The sequence below is a fragment of the Neomonachus schauinslandi genome, chromosome X (assembly GCF_002201575.2).
Source record: "Neomonachus schauinslandi chromosome X, ASM220157v2, whole genome shotgun sequence".
In the NCBI taxonomy this organism is placed as follows: Eukaryota; Metazoa; Chordata; class Mammalia; order Carnivora; family Phocidae; genus Neomonachus; species Neomonachus schauinslandi.
The window spans coordinates 26,766,099-26,780,399 of record NC_058419.1 but is presented as its reverse complement, the minus strand read 5'-3'; the positions used below and the strand labels follow the sequence as shown (position 1 = coordinate 26,780,399).

At 41.7% G+C, this 14,301-nt stretch overlaps 1 protein-coding gene and 1 long non-coding RNA gene across 2 annotated transcripts in view; one reads left to right on the top strand and one right to left on the bottom strand.

The window, feature by feature from the left end:
- Window positions 1–5,426, bottom strand: part of LOC110576797 — a 63,280-nt gene extending 57,854 nt beyond the window's left edge. The window contains exons 1-2 of the long non-coding RNA XR_002480078.1: window positions 5,367–5,426; window positions 4,427–4,510 (exon numbers count right to left, since the gene is read on the bottom strand). This is a non-coding gene — a long non-coding RNA (uncharacterized LOC110576797). The remainder of the gene's footprint in view (window positions 1–4,426; window positions 4,511–5,366) is intronic.
- Window positions 5,427–5,650: 224 nt separating this feature from the next.
- Window positions 5,651–14,301, top strand: part of LOC110577355 (X-linked inhibitor of apoptosis) — a 58,472-nt gene continuing 49,821 nt past the window's right edge. Inside the window, exon 1 of the mRNA XM_044911721.1 lies at window positions 5,651–6,056. The gene's annotated coding sequence lies outside the window, so the exon portion shown is untranslated. The remainder of the gene's footprint in view (window positions 6,057–14,301) is intronic.

Sequence of the window (14,301 nt, the reverse complement as noted above, 5' to 3'; positions counted from 1 at the left end):
GAGAATAAAAAGAACACTTATAGGGTTACTGAGAGGATTATGAGAGACTTAAGACAGTGCCTGGCATATGGTAAACTCTCAGGAAATGCTAACAATTATTATCTATCTACATTCAGGACACTTCCTCACATCTATTGACATCTGTGGCCTTTGGCTCCTAGTCTCCCTTTCTAAACACAAATCCCATTACCATCCTGGGTGATGATACCGCCAACATGCTAGCGCCTCTCCTGGACCTCAACTCCTGTAGCTTTCACCTCCACCCTTCTCCAGATACACCATGACAATATCCTGACCTTGACGTTGTTGTTGGACTTTTGCAGACTGAATACATTGTGTACAACCAAAGGAATAGATTAGAAAGCCCAAGCGGAATTTTCCGTTAGCTTAAGTTGAGAGCGAGCTCTTCTGTCCCTACCTCAAACAAGCAAAAAGTCTCTTCTGTATGACTGAGTCCTGGAAGATAAAAGCAAAGGAAAAAAGGGAGGGCTGGCTGGAGATGCTAGTTTTGCGGGCACAAGATAAGGGCAGGCATCTCTATGACTGCTCAAAAGAGAGGAAATTACAGTTGCAGTCTTTCTGGCAGCAAGGAGGGAGGGAGAAGTTAGTGATCAAGACACCTGAGCAGGTCAGGAGACTGAGGGGCAGGTGCTGCTGATAAACACTGTTCAGCATGAATGACCTTCACAGAGGCTGTTCTCTGGTGATGAGTCAAGAGTAAGCCTTTGCAGGTGTGTACTCCTTCCTGCCAGAAAGTACATCGCTCTGGGGGCAATGCCTGGAAGTCAGGGCTCACCCCACCTTTCTTCACTCAAAACAACTCTGCTCTTGATTTAGTTGGGCTTCCAATTACAACTGCATTTGCGAAGTGTTTAGTGCTAAACCTTGGCTTTTCCTCTCAGCAGATAACTACACATGTTACTTTCCACGGAATCCAGCTGCCACTGAGGTGTGGTGACCACCCTCAAGATTCTTCTCTACTTATCTACATCTCATCACTTTTAGCCTCTAAGGATGTATCCTTTTTCCTATTCAAGGTTAATGCCACTGCTCATGCTTGATTCCATCTCTTTCTCAGTCCTGCTGCGTCTTTATGCTATTTTCCTTTCTCCATATTAAGTTGCTGGAGTATTTGGCAATGGTTTAACATTGGCAATTTCATACGGTTCAAGCTAACATACCTTCGTTCTTTTCCTCTCTAAATATTCCTTCTCCTCGACCAAAAACAATTACAACAAAACATCCTTTTACAGACAAGAGTAACCTCTCTATATAGATTGTATTTTTCTAACATCACACCTCTCGTGTCCCTTCATATAAAACCTAAACACCATACCCCAGCTGTATCAGCTATATCTGCCTTTGCTGGTCACATCTCCCAACTGATAATTCACCTAACAAATACTTACCAAGGGTCTGGCGTGTTTACGAAATTTTTATTCACTCATTAAACAAATATCTTCTGAGTACCTACTCTGTGCCAGACACTGTTCTAAGAAGTACTTGGGCTAGATCAGTGAACAAAATAAAAATTCCTGTCCTCTTGGAGCTTATAGTCTAGTAGGGGTTGGTAGCAGACATACAATAAACAAACACAATAAAGAAAATAATCGGGGTGCCTGGGTGGCTCAGTCGGTTAAGTGTCTGCCTTCAGCTCAGGTCATGATCCCAGGGTCCTGGGATCGGGCCCTACTTCGGGCTCCCTGTTTAGCAGGGAGTCTGCTTCTCCCTCTCCCTCTGTCCCTGCCCACCATTCGTTTTCTCTCTCTCTCACTCTCTCTCTCAAATAAAATCTTTTAAAAAATAACCATATAGTATGTTCCAAAGTGATAGATGCCATGGGGGAAAAAAGTAGAGCAGGGGAGATTGAGAATGCTATGAGAGAAGCTGTAATTTCAAATATGGCGGTCATGGTAGGCCTTATTGAGAAGGTGACATTTTTTTTTTTTTTGAGAAGTTTACAATTAAGCAAAGACTTGAAGGACAAGCCATGGATATATCTGGGGGAAGTGTTCCGTGCAGAGCGAATAGCAAGTCCAAAGGCCCTGAGGCAAGAAAGCTAAAGGAATAAGGGGAAAGAATAGGAGATGAAGACATAAAGGTACAAGGACCCTGACTGTGTAGAGCCTTTGTATTAGTTAACTACTGTTGGGTAACAAATTGCCCTAAAATTTAGCTATTTAAGGGGTACTTGACTGGCTCAGTCGGTGGAACATGGGACTCTTGATCTCGGGGTCATGAGTTTGAGCCCCACGTTGGGCGTGGAGATTATGTAAAAAAATAAAAACAAATAAGTAAAATTTAGCTATTTAAAACAGCAATACACAGGAATTTAAGAGTGGTTTGGCTGGGTGGTTCTAGCTTTGGGTTTCAAGAGGTTGCAGTCATCTGAAGTCTGGGCCTGAAGAATCCTCTTCCAAGGTGGCTCACTCATGTGGTTGACAGGTTGGTGTTTGCTGGTGGTGGGGGAGGAGGAGATGTGAAGAAGGGGAGGACTCAGGTTTTCCCCGTGTGGCCCTCTCTACATGCTGTTTGAGTATCCTCATGACATAACAGCTGGCTTCCTACAGAGCAACCAATCCAAGAGAGAGGGAGGCAGAGACCACAATGCCTTTTATGACCTAGGCTTTTAAATCATATGCCATCACTTCCACAGTATTCTATTAGTTTACACAGGTCAGCTCTAGTTCACTGTAGAAGACAACTAGCCAAGGGCATGAAGAGCAAGAGGCAAAGATCGTTAGAGATCATCCTGGTGGCTGGCTACAACAGCCTCTGTAGGTCATTACACATCTGTAGCTTTTACCCTGAGTGAAATGGAGAGCCATTGAAGGGATTTGAGCAGATAAATGACAATGAGCTGACTTATTAGGACAGCTCTGGCTGCTTGTGTGAACAGAGTGGAGAGGGGCAAGGATGTAAGCTGGAAAACCAGTGAGGAAGCTAAAGTGCAAAAGAGAGACAGACCAGGGTCATAATGGTGTCGATGAGAATTGGTGGGATTCTGGATCTATTTTGAAAATTGAGATGGACAGGATTTGCTGATGAACTGGATGTGGGATAGGAGAGTGGGGGGCGGATTAAAGATGACTCCAAGAGTTTGGGAGAAATTACAAAAATGAGTTAGACATAGATTTTACCATAAATGAACTTAAGGTATAGGTGAGATAAGACATGTACACAAATAGGGGCGCCTGGGTGGCTCAGTCGGTTAAGTGTCTGCCTTCGGCTCAGGTCATGATCCCGGGGTCCTGGGATCGAGCCCCGCGTCGGGCTCCTTGCTCTGCGGGAAGCCTGCTTCTCCCTCTCCCTCTGCTGTTCCCCCTGCTTGTGTTCCCTCTCTCTCTGTCAAATAAATAAATAAAATCTTTAAAAAAAAAAAAAGACATGTACACAAATAACTATATTACATGGCAGAAAGCACTACGATTCATAACAAAGGTACAAATTCAAGTGCCAAGTGAGATGAAAAAGTTCTGGAGGTACTCAATGCCACTGATCCGTGTACTTAAAAATGGTTAAAATGGTAAATTTTACGTTATATACTTTTTTTTTTTAAGTGATCTCTTTGCCCAACATGGGGCTGGAATTCACAACCCGAGATCAAGAGTTGCATGCTCCACTGGCTGAGCCAGCCAGACGCCCCTATGTTACATACATTTAATTACAATTTTGAAAAGGTGCTAACAAAACCAAAAACAAAAATTCAAGTGTCAAGAGAGTTCAGAGGAGGAAGAAGAGATGACCTCCAGCTAAAAGAATCAGAGAAGGCTTTGAGTAAGGGCAGTCTTTCTACCCTTGAGACATTTGAGTAAATGAATGGAAGGCAGGAAAGCTGGGGATGGGCAGGCGCACAGTTCATAGTTGCATTTTGTTAGAAGATAGGTAGTGTGCACTAAAACTGCAGGCGATGACTGATGACAGCCTTCTGTGACCATCTCAAGCGACCTCAAGGAAGAATCAAAAACAGGAAGAACCGGAAAACCAATTAAGCAGAGACAGGCAACCAATAAACAATCAGACATGATAGAAACCTAGAGTATTAAGAAGACCTAAGGGTCTTTCTTGTGTCTATGTGGAAATCAATAAACCTTAATATCTTTTAAACCTTAATTTTTACAACCGTAACAAATTATACCTTTTGATGCACAAGTATTTGGACAGCTGCTTGCAAGCAAGCATACCCTTTTCCCCTTTTGTATATATAATCCCCGGTAGCTAACGAGCTTCAGAGCAGTTCTTCAGAGCCATCTGAAAGACTTTTCCCAGGCTATAGTACCCAGTAAGACAACGAATAAAGCATTTACTATCCTACTTTGAGGATGGTTTTCTTTTAGTTGACCGTAGGGTGCCCAAGGGAAGAGTGAACATAAAGCTAAGGAGTTTTAACATTATCCGGGAAGTAGTGTTGAAGGGTTTAACTCACATGGCCTTGTGCAGGCTGTACTGCAGGGGACCAGTCCTAGGGATAGAGAGGCCAGTCAGGAGACCAGGTAATGGTCAGACACACCTGTAATCAGAAGATCTAGGTTTGAATCAGTGTTGCAGCTCCCACACGTACTAGCAGTGTGACTTTGGGCAAGCCACCTAAACTCTCTAAACCTCAGTGTCTTCATCTGTAAAATGGAAATAATGGTAGTTACATATTTCATAAGATTGCTGTGAGAATTAAATGAGATAACTATTTGCTTTGCAATTCCTATTACTGCAGTAAGTCAGATGTGAGATTCTCAGAGCTATGACAGTAAAAGAGGATCGGAGGGAATAATATTTAGCAAAAGCCTAACAACCAAAAAGAAGTCTCGTCTCTCCTCCCTCCAAGTTCCCTTTTCAAGAGCAGCAGCATTTGAGGATGCAGGTGATACTCACAATCTTCCTCTTGAAATGAAACACTCATTCAGAACCTCTCATGTCACTACGCTAGCATATAAGGGAGCCCAAGTTTGTGAAACAAAATTCATCTGTCTATTTGACAATCTTACAGCATACTTGAAATAAATCCAGGATATGATCAGCATTTTATGCACCAGATTTCCGGTTTCCCTGCCTTCTAATTTCTTCCCTATTCATTTTCCTTTATCTCTCGATCCCCTTCCTGTCCCAACTGAATGTCTTTTTCCTTTTATCCTTCCCATCTAGGGCACAGACCATATTCTAACCTCAGTTCCCTCATTTATTAGCTGCATGCTAGTGGAGGGGCTTATCCTCTCTGGGCTTCAAATTCCTCTGTAAAATGGGTTTAATAAGAGAGTGCCTATCTTACAGGGTTGTCAAAATAACAACAAAGAAACGTCATACGCCTATCACAGTGCCAGGTCTACAGTGAGAACTCAACTTGTTCGCTCTCTTTTCATCCTTAATTTTACCTCTATTCCCCAACTGGTCAACACCAGAGCCCAGCAGGTAAAAGCGTGGGAAAAAAACACCTCGAGGCTAAAAAGGAAACGCTTGAGCTGGGGGCGGGGACTGCGAGGTACCCACTGCGCAGGCGCATTTGCTAGGTCAGGTTCTGGCTTCCAGCTGGGGGGGGGGGGTGGGGGGGGGACGAGGGCTTCGATTGTCCTGGCTGCCCCCTTCCGACCCAGGGAAGTGGCGGAACCTTGACTGCGCCCCGGGAGGGCTCAGCACTAATCAAGGACGCCAGGGCCCGAAGGGTAAGTTCGAAAATGGCGGAGGGGGAAGAAGGAGGGGCCTTGCAGGGCGGGAGGCTGGTCCCCGCGCGGGGGCGGTAAAAAGGAGTCTAGCGGGGCCGGGAGCCGGGGGCCCCAGTGGCGCGGCCAGGGCCATGAGACTGACCGACCGTGGCCGGTGTCTGTTTGAGGCCCTGTCGTGGACGCACCTCGGGTTCCCCGACTCGGGGCTCCTCCGGGCGATGGGCGGGCTGGTGGGTGCGCCTGCGGGAGACGAAGGGACTTCCGTTTCCTTCTAGGCTGGGGCCTGGCCGCAGAGCGGAGTTGGCATTTCCAGATTGGGGCTCGGGCCGCCCCTCCTCCAGGACCCTCCCCTCCGGACCGCGCAGGGCGCCGCGGGCGATCCGGGCTGGCTCTTCTGGCGCGGTGGGTACTGCCTGTACGGGCTTCCTCCTCCTCACCCCCCCCTCCCCGCGGGCCCCGCGCTGCGGGGGAGGGCGGGAAGGCCGCCCCTGTGCCGCGCGGGTGGCCTAGCCGCGGCTCCTTGCCCAGGTTCCCGGGAGCGCCGAAGGAAGGCGTGGGTGGGTGGCTTCGGGCCGGCCGGGTGCCTTCTTAAACCCTGTGACCCCTAAGGTAAATCGAGTCAAAGAACTTTTTTAATGATCAAAGGGACCGCCCCCTCCCCACCCCCCAATCTGATGCGTGTGGCAGGTATGGAAGTAGGTGGAGTGTGCCTGGCGAGGGCTTGTGAAGCAGAAAGAATAGGAGCCAAAGAGCTTCCGGAAGAGGAAATTAGCTAGTGATTCTTTCCAATCTTTGCTGCCCTAGTCACCTCCCCAGCATATTCTGTGAGTAAAACAGAATTCAGTCTAACTTTCAGTTTCATTATTTTAACTCCATAATACACTTAATTGTTTTCGGGAGGAGGGGGGTGGTTATTGCTGAAACTAAGCAACAGCCCCCTCCATCTCCAAAAAAAGAAAAATGTCAATCAAAGCTCTGTAAAAACCTGTCCGATTTTAATAATCTACTACTTTGTTTTCAAATATAATTATGTCACTAGGTCTGTCACACTAGACCTTGATAGTCAATGACGCATAGAAATGTACTCTTGTAAGACTGGAGGTTGCTATAGTGTTTGTTTCTTCTCTTTTTTTACTTCGGATTTCTTACAACCAGGTCAAGAGAACACTTAAAGACGGCCATTTTAGGACTAAAACATTTTAGAGTTGGAAGGGATCTTAGTCCAATCCTCTTATTTTACAAAAGCGGAAACTAAGGCACGGGAAGATTTCATGGCTTGCCTAAGGCTACTCAGCTACTTAGATTAGAGCCCAGCTTGTCTGGCTCCTTGCTTACCGCTCTTTGTGAACAACTGCTGCACATAGCCTCCAAGCAAGGAAATTGAACATTTAACCTACCCCACACTTCGGAAGCGTATACCACTTCGTACCATACAACTGTGATACTACTTTCGATGTATTTAACGTGTTTATGAAGCCAATGCTTGAGATATTTTCCCCATCATTCAAGAAGTGGAAACAGTTTAGGTTAAGATTTATACACACGTACATATGCATATTTGAATAAGCTCAGATAATTTCTTGAAGGACACAAGAAAAATGTGAACAGTGGCTATTTAATGGAGGGATGGAGATGGGTGGGATGCTTTTTAATCTGCACTTCACGTGTGGTCTAATGTACTGGTTGAATTTCTTACGATAAACAAGTATTGATTTTATAATTGGAAATAATTTTTAAAATTCGCACACCTACATGTATATCAACATAAGTGTTTATCAATGGTATGTAAAGACATACATGCATTTATGTATCAGTGGTCTGTATTGTAAAATCCAGTATGGTTCTGGTCAGCCCACCTGGCAAAGCAGGCCTGATTATCAGATGCTCACATTTCTTTTCTTGTTTTCTCCAATTGCCCCTAATATAAGATGGTAAAAAGAATATATGTTACTACTAATCTTTATATATTTTTAGAAAATGTGCTAAACTTTTCATTATCCAATAATTTAGCAAACTGTAACACTCAAGATACCCAATTTGATTCAATGAAAAAATCTGAATGTAGAACCTTTGTGGATAAGAATCATTTTTAAAAATTAAGATTGGAAGGGTCTCTGGTGATTAGTACTTCAACTCTTTTCTTTTTATGAATAGGTTAACTAGGACTCAAAAGAGGAGAAAGTGATTTGCCCACAATTATGTATCTACCTATTAGCACTGCTTGGACTAAGTCCCGGATACTCCGGTACCCCTTGTGCTACCTTTGTAACTATTGCTTTGTAATGCATTCAGTGACTCCCAACTAGGCAGAAAAAGTAATGCTGGCTAAAGGTTAGGCCCATTTCAATAGATAAGAATTACTGTAATTAACTTGCCAATTAATTTGTATAGTGCTTGAAATATTTTACTAACAAATGTTCCCCTTACATTTGGTCATAAACATTAATTTGTGGGGTTTTTGGGGTTTTTTTTAAGATTTTATTTATTTATTTGACAGAGACACACAGAGAGAGGGAATACAAGCAGGGGGAGTGGGAGAGGGAGAAGCAGGCTCGATGCAGGGCTCAATCCCAGGACCCTGGGATCATGACCTGAGCTGAAGGCAGACACCTAACGACTGAGCCACCCAGGCGCCCCCATAAACATTAATTTGTTTAATAAATTCTTTATATTGTAAATGCTTATAGACCCCAGATATGAAACTGATATTTTACTGTTTTTGTTTGTTCTAATATTTAAAAGGTAGTTAGTGCTAATGTGAGGGGGGGGGAAGTTAAGCTTTATAAAATAAACATTTATTGAGCACCTACTATATGCCAGGGATTGTACTATGTGGTGTAGGGTTCAAAAGACAGATGTGGCAAAATAGATGTCCTTGTTCTCTTGAGGCTGGGAGATTATCATGAGCTGTCAGTTCTCAAACTTTATCTGTGTTCTAATCTGGTAATAGTATTATAAAATGTAATCTGTAGCACTGTTTAAGGTCATCTGAGTAGATTTGAGGAGACAAAAACAGAAGTTGTAAAAGAAACTGATACTGAACAAATACTCTTTTTTTTTTTTTTTTTGGCTTAAGGGGAAAAAAGGTATTTATTGCTCACAAAATTTAAAAGTCCCAGGCTTCCAGCTCTTTACCAGTTCTTCCAGTGCAATTCCTGGTGAATAGTGACTATTTTCATGTCTTAGAGGTCATGTGGTACAGTGAGAAGAGCCCTGGATTTGATGCCTGGGTTCTTGTCTTGGCTTTGTTTCCATTTAGCTGTGAGCTTGTGAGCAAGTCACTAAACCCCTCAGTGCCTACATATTTCTTTCTTTTTTAAAAAAAAATATTTTATTTATTTTTTTTTTTAAAGATTTTTTGTTTATTTTTTTAACAGAGAGAGAGAGACAGCGAGAGAGGGAACACAAGCAGGGGGAGTGGGAGAGGGAGAAGCAGGCTCCCCGCGGAGACTCAATCCCAGGATACTGGGATCATGACCTGAGCCGAGGGCAGACGCTTAATGACTGAGCCACCCAGGCGCCCCAGTGCCTACATATTTCTATTTTCTTCAAAGCTTTTTATGAATTAAATATCCCATTTAATTTAAAACAGAATATTTTGAATATTTTAAATTATAAAATAAATATGTTTATTATGGAAAATTTATGAAATTCAGAGTAATATAAAGAGAATAAGTATAATCCCATTCTTTTATATTTACTTTTATCGTTGAGGCTCCTATTGTATGTAGATGGTGGTAATTCTTTTTTCTCATTCAACATTCTATATTGAAGATTTCCTATGTCATGAAAATTCTTTTAAAATGTAGTTTTTATTTATCCTGCATATTCTTTTAAGGTTGATTTACTTATTTGAGAGAAGCAGAGAAAGCACGAACAGGGGGAGGGGCAGAGGGAGAGAGAGACCAGCAGACTCCCTACTGAGTGATGACCCGATGCAGGGGCTCAATCCCAGGACCCCTGAGATCATGACCCGAGCTGAAGTCAGACGCTTAACCAACTGAGCCACCCAGGCGCCCTGGGAGAGAGAGAGTCTTAAGGAGACTCCGCGCTGAGCGCAGACCCGATGTGGGCCCGATCTCACAACCCTGAGATCACAGCCTGATCAGAAACCAAGAGTTGGACACTTGACTGACTGTGCCACCCAGGTGCTCCATATCCTGTATATTATTCTATGCTCTGGTTCCTTCATTTTATAAAGTAACAGGTTTGGGCTAGTTGATGCCAAAGATTTAAAATCCATTATAATAGGTTTTTTTTAACCAATTATCTCAGATTTTATCAAGGAAAAAAAATCCCACATAACAATCCAAAATCTGTTTGGAATAAATATCTCAAATAAAATGATAAGAAATTAACAAGGTGGAGATATAAACGTTAATAATTTGTGATTATACTTTCATTTTTTTCTGCCTTTATGATTTGAGTATTTAAAAATTTCACATGCTAAGTACTTGAATTTTAATTTGTTGGAGATGAGAATGATATATGTGTCATTACTGTGTTAAAAGCTGGCCTGTTTTATCTTGTAGGGTGGGTATAGAATAAGTTGAAGAGGGAGAAACTGGGCTTCTGGGTTTGACATTCTGGGATTATCAAAGCACAGAGAAGAGAAAATTTATGGAAGGGTTCAGTAACTTGATTAAGGTCCAAATAGCTATTAAGTTGGCAGGGGTAGGATTTGAATCCAGATTTCTTTCACTCTGGTAGTCATGCTTTTCTTCCATTGCATGCTGTATTTCAAAAGATCTCTTTTTGTAGTAGTGCTTTGATCAAAATTGACTCACTTGGTATCTTTGAATAAATTGAGGAGCTAAAGTGAGAAACGCTGAGATAGCACTTAGGAATATGGTTTTCAGTTTGAGACAACCCAACCAACACACTGTGAGCACTGTCTGCTTTGAGCCAAGTTCTAACATCACTGTATTAACAGTGACTGGCATGTAGTAAGTGCCAGGTAAAAAATTATTGACTGAGGGGCACCTGGGTGGTGCAGTTGGTTGAGCATCCAGCTCTTGGTTTTGCCTCAGGTCGTGATTTCGGGGTTGTGGGATTGAGCTCCATGTTGGGCTTCACACTCGAGTCAAGTCTGCTTAAGTTTCTCTCTCCCTCTTCCTTTGCCCCCCCCCCAGTCTCTCTCTCTCTCAAATAAATAAATGAATCTTTTTAAAAAATTGTTGACTGAATGCCTTTGCTTGTTATAAAGGAATGTATTAGATGAAAAAGGAAAAACTAAAACTTCTAAAGCCTTCTAGATAATTAGAAACAAAGGACTTTTTATGCTCTGAGAAATTAATCAAAGCAGTTGTTGATTAGTTACTGTATCTACCAAAAGAATTTGAGGCCAAACTTATGAGTAACAGGTTTTGTGTGCTCTGATTATACTTAATAGTAGATTGTCCTTTGTGTGATAAAAGCATATTTTATGTAAGTTTGTAGGACTTGGCATGGACTTCTATTATTTTCAATTATGGTATTGTAGCTCTGATATTTGATACATTTTGGAATTTGATTTTGGTATGATTGGTACCCAATCTTTGTTAAGGTACCTAAGATTTTATTTATTTATTTGAGACAGAGAGACTGAGAGCACGAGGGAGGGGGAGAAGCAGACTCCCCGCTGAGCAGGGAGCCTGCAGGGCTCATCCCAGGACCCCAAGATCATGACTTAAGCCACCCAGGCGCCCCCATGATCTGCTTTTATAATGTATTTTCAAGGATATGGGTCGTGGTGAAAACAGGTTTACCTGTGCATACTGGGAATAACTTGAACTCAGATGATCAGACAGAGGTTGAACTGCATGAGTTAAGGCTGATTTCCTAAACTGGGGAAGGCTGGTACTGCTGTGCATTCCCTGGAATCTATAAATACTTATATGTGGTTTGAACTTTTATAAGTACTCTCATGATAATTTTGTTGGCCTCATAACACAGGCCTCTCATATATATAATCACATATTGCTATGTGCTTTACCTTTCAGTGGCTCCCACTAATTTTTCAAGCCCTGAAAAGGCAAGGAGTTGACATTTTCTGCTACCTCACCAGACCAACCCTTTTGCCAGTAATTCTTAGAGTAATTTCCTTAGACCTATATTGGTCATAATCACTGGGTTTGACTTTTGACTGTCATTTACTATATGATCTTTGATGAGTAACAATCAGAAAACCAGTTTCCCCATATTTCAAATGGGGGCTGTGATAATGTTGCTTAGGTTAAATGAGATACCACATATGAAAACCTTCTAATTGTAATTCACATACATATTTTAGTTATTATCAGAGGTAACATGGTGAAAAAAAGAAAGGGCCATGGAATCACACAAGCTCATGTTGAGTTTTTGACCTTCTGTTAAATAGGATGACATTTTTTAGTTTCAATTCAGCATGTTGTAGTAGGTTAGAGAGAATATTTACATGTAGCTAAAATGATTGCATGGAGGGAAATGAAAATGAATTTGTAGATAGTTGAGAACACGTGGGCACTCATTAACTATGTGGTATTGTTTTAATTTGGCTTGTAGTCACTTATTGTGACAGTTTCCTTTACTTGGTGTCATTTTAATTCAAACCCAGAGAGAAAACAAACCTAAATGTGTATGGGCAGCAGAGTGGCTTTCAGATAGAACTAAATTTTTTTTTAAGATTTTCTTTCTTTATATGACAGAGAGAGTGAGCACAAGTAGGGGAAGCATCAGACAGAGGGAGAGAGAGAAGCAGGCTCCCTGGGGAGCCTGATGCAGGGCTCGATCCCAGGACCCTGAGATCGTGACCTGAGCCGAAGGCAGACGCTTAACAACCGAGCCACCAGCTGCCCCAAACTAAATATTTTTACTGGAGAAAAAGATACTGGCTTTTATCAAGAACTTGTTTCAGCACTTGCTTGAGATCTCAACATGATCATGAAAGATTCTTTTTTTTAAAAAAAAAGATTTTATTTGAGAGAGAATGAGAGACAGAGAGCATGAGAGGGAAGAGGGTCAGAGGGAGAAGCAGACTCCCCGCTGAGCAGGGAGCCCGATGCGGGACTCGATCCTGGGACTCCAGGATCACGACCTGAGCTGAAGGCAGTCGCTTAACCAACTGAGCCACCCAGGCGCCCATGATCATGAAAGATTCTGAAAAATATCTAGGATAGATATTAACCGTTCACCAAGTCATCTATTAAAGAACCTCAGCATGGCACTTGTAGAACCATCTGACTTTTTAAGTCCTGCATCCTCATCACTGTCAGGATAAGTTATCTGGATAAGTATCAAATAGAGTAAGTTCCAGTTCTATGCCACGAATCAGCTCTGTGGCCTCAGTCAAATCATTTAATTTCCTTATGCTTCAAAATGAAAGAGTGATTTCTATTATCCTGTCAGCACAAATACAGTCAGTTATGGTGAACAAGTTTTGCTTGTGGGTGTCTACAAAATATGATGATTTTACTTTACAGTGTACTTGATTCAGAACTTCCCTTTTGTAAAAATTAGGGGAATTTTGGGGGAAAGATTACAGGCAACTCTTCTTCTTACCAGACCCCAAATTAATTGATTATTTTTATAAGGCAGTGAATGAATAGTTCAGAACTCCAGACATCACTCAAACATTTTCAACAAAGTCCTTTCATTTTCAACTCAAGTTAACAATAAGTAGGAATCAGGTATTGACATAGCACACACATAGCAACCTGTGTTTCTCAGCCCTCTCTGCTGGTGATTTACTGCTATTGAGCAGAGCACCAAAAGACATGTGTTCATGGCCAACCACTGTGGACATGACCTGATTACTGCTTTTACCTCTGGGAGTTGACCTGTATCTCTCTCTCTTTTTTTTAACCTGATGATTGACAGTGTTGACATCAATTTACAATTTCTTCTTTCTCATTGGGGTGGCTCGGAGTTAGTAATCTACCAGTAATATTACATAGTAGCAAACTGGCAAAAATTCTCACCATGGGCAAAAAGATAAGGACCAAGAATATATCCTTCCTTCTTGTTACAAGAATGATCTTTTGTGAAGGAAAAGCCAAAACCTTGCAATACCAGGCCCTGCTATTGATAGTTTACTGGACTAACGTGTTCACAGATGAAGGAAGCATTGTCACCTGGCATATAGCCAAGTAACACCCCCAGTCCGCTGGGCAGGATTATATGAGGAGCCTGACTAATCAAGAGCCCAACCGCTTTTTCTCTTTTGGTTAGAATCTAATCTATTTACTGGATAAAATTTAGAAAATTAAGAAAAGCACAAAGAAAATAAAAATCAATAATCCCACTGCCCATAGATAACCACAGTAGAATTTTGATGTATAATTTGGCCTGTTTTTATATATCTGTATATTTTTTAAAATTAGGATTATACTGCACAGTATTTTGTAATCAGCTTTTTTTCGCTTAATACAACAGCAGGAACATATGTCTGTGTCCTTTAGTATTCTTGTACAACCTGAGTTTTTAATGAATGCCTAGTATTCACATTACCAAAGTGTTGTCCTCATTTGTTGGACATTGAATTTTTTTGTTTATCAATAGCACTGTATTGAATATCCTTATATATACATTTTTTTAAAATCCCTGATCATTTCCTTAAAGTCGATGCTTACAACTAGAATAGGTGGTTCAAAAGGTAATCATATATTTAAGATTTTATTTTATTTTTATT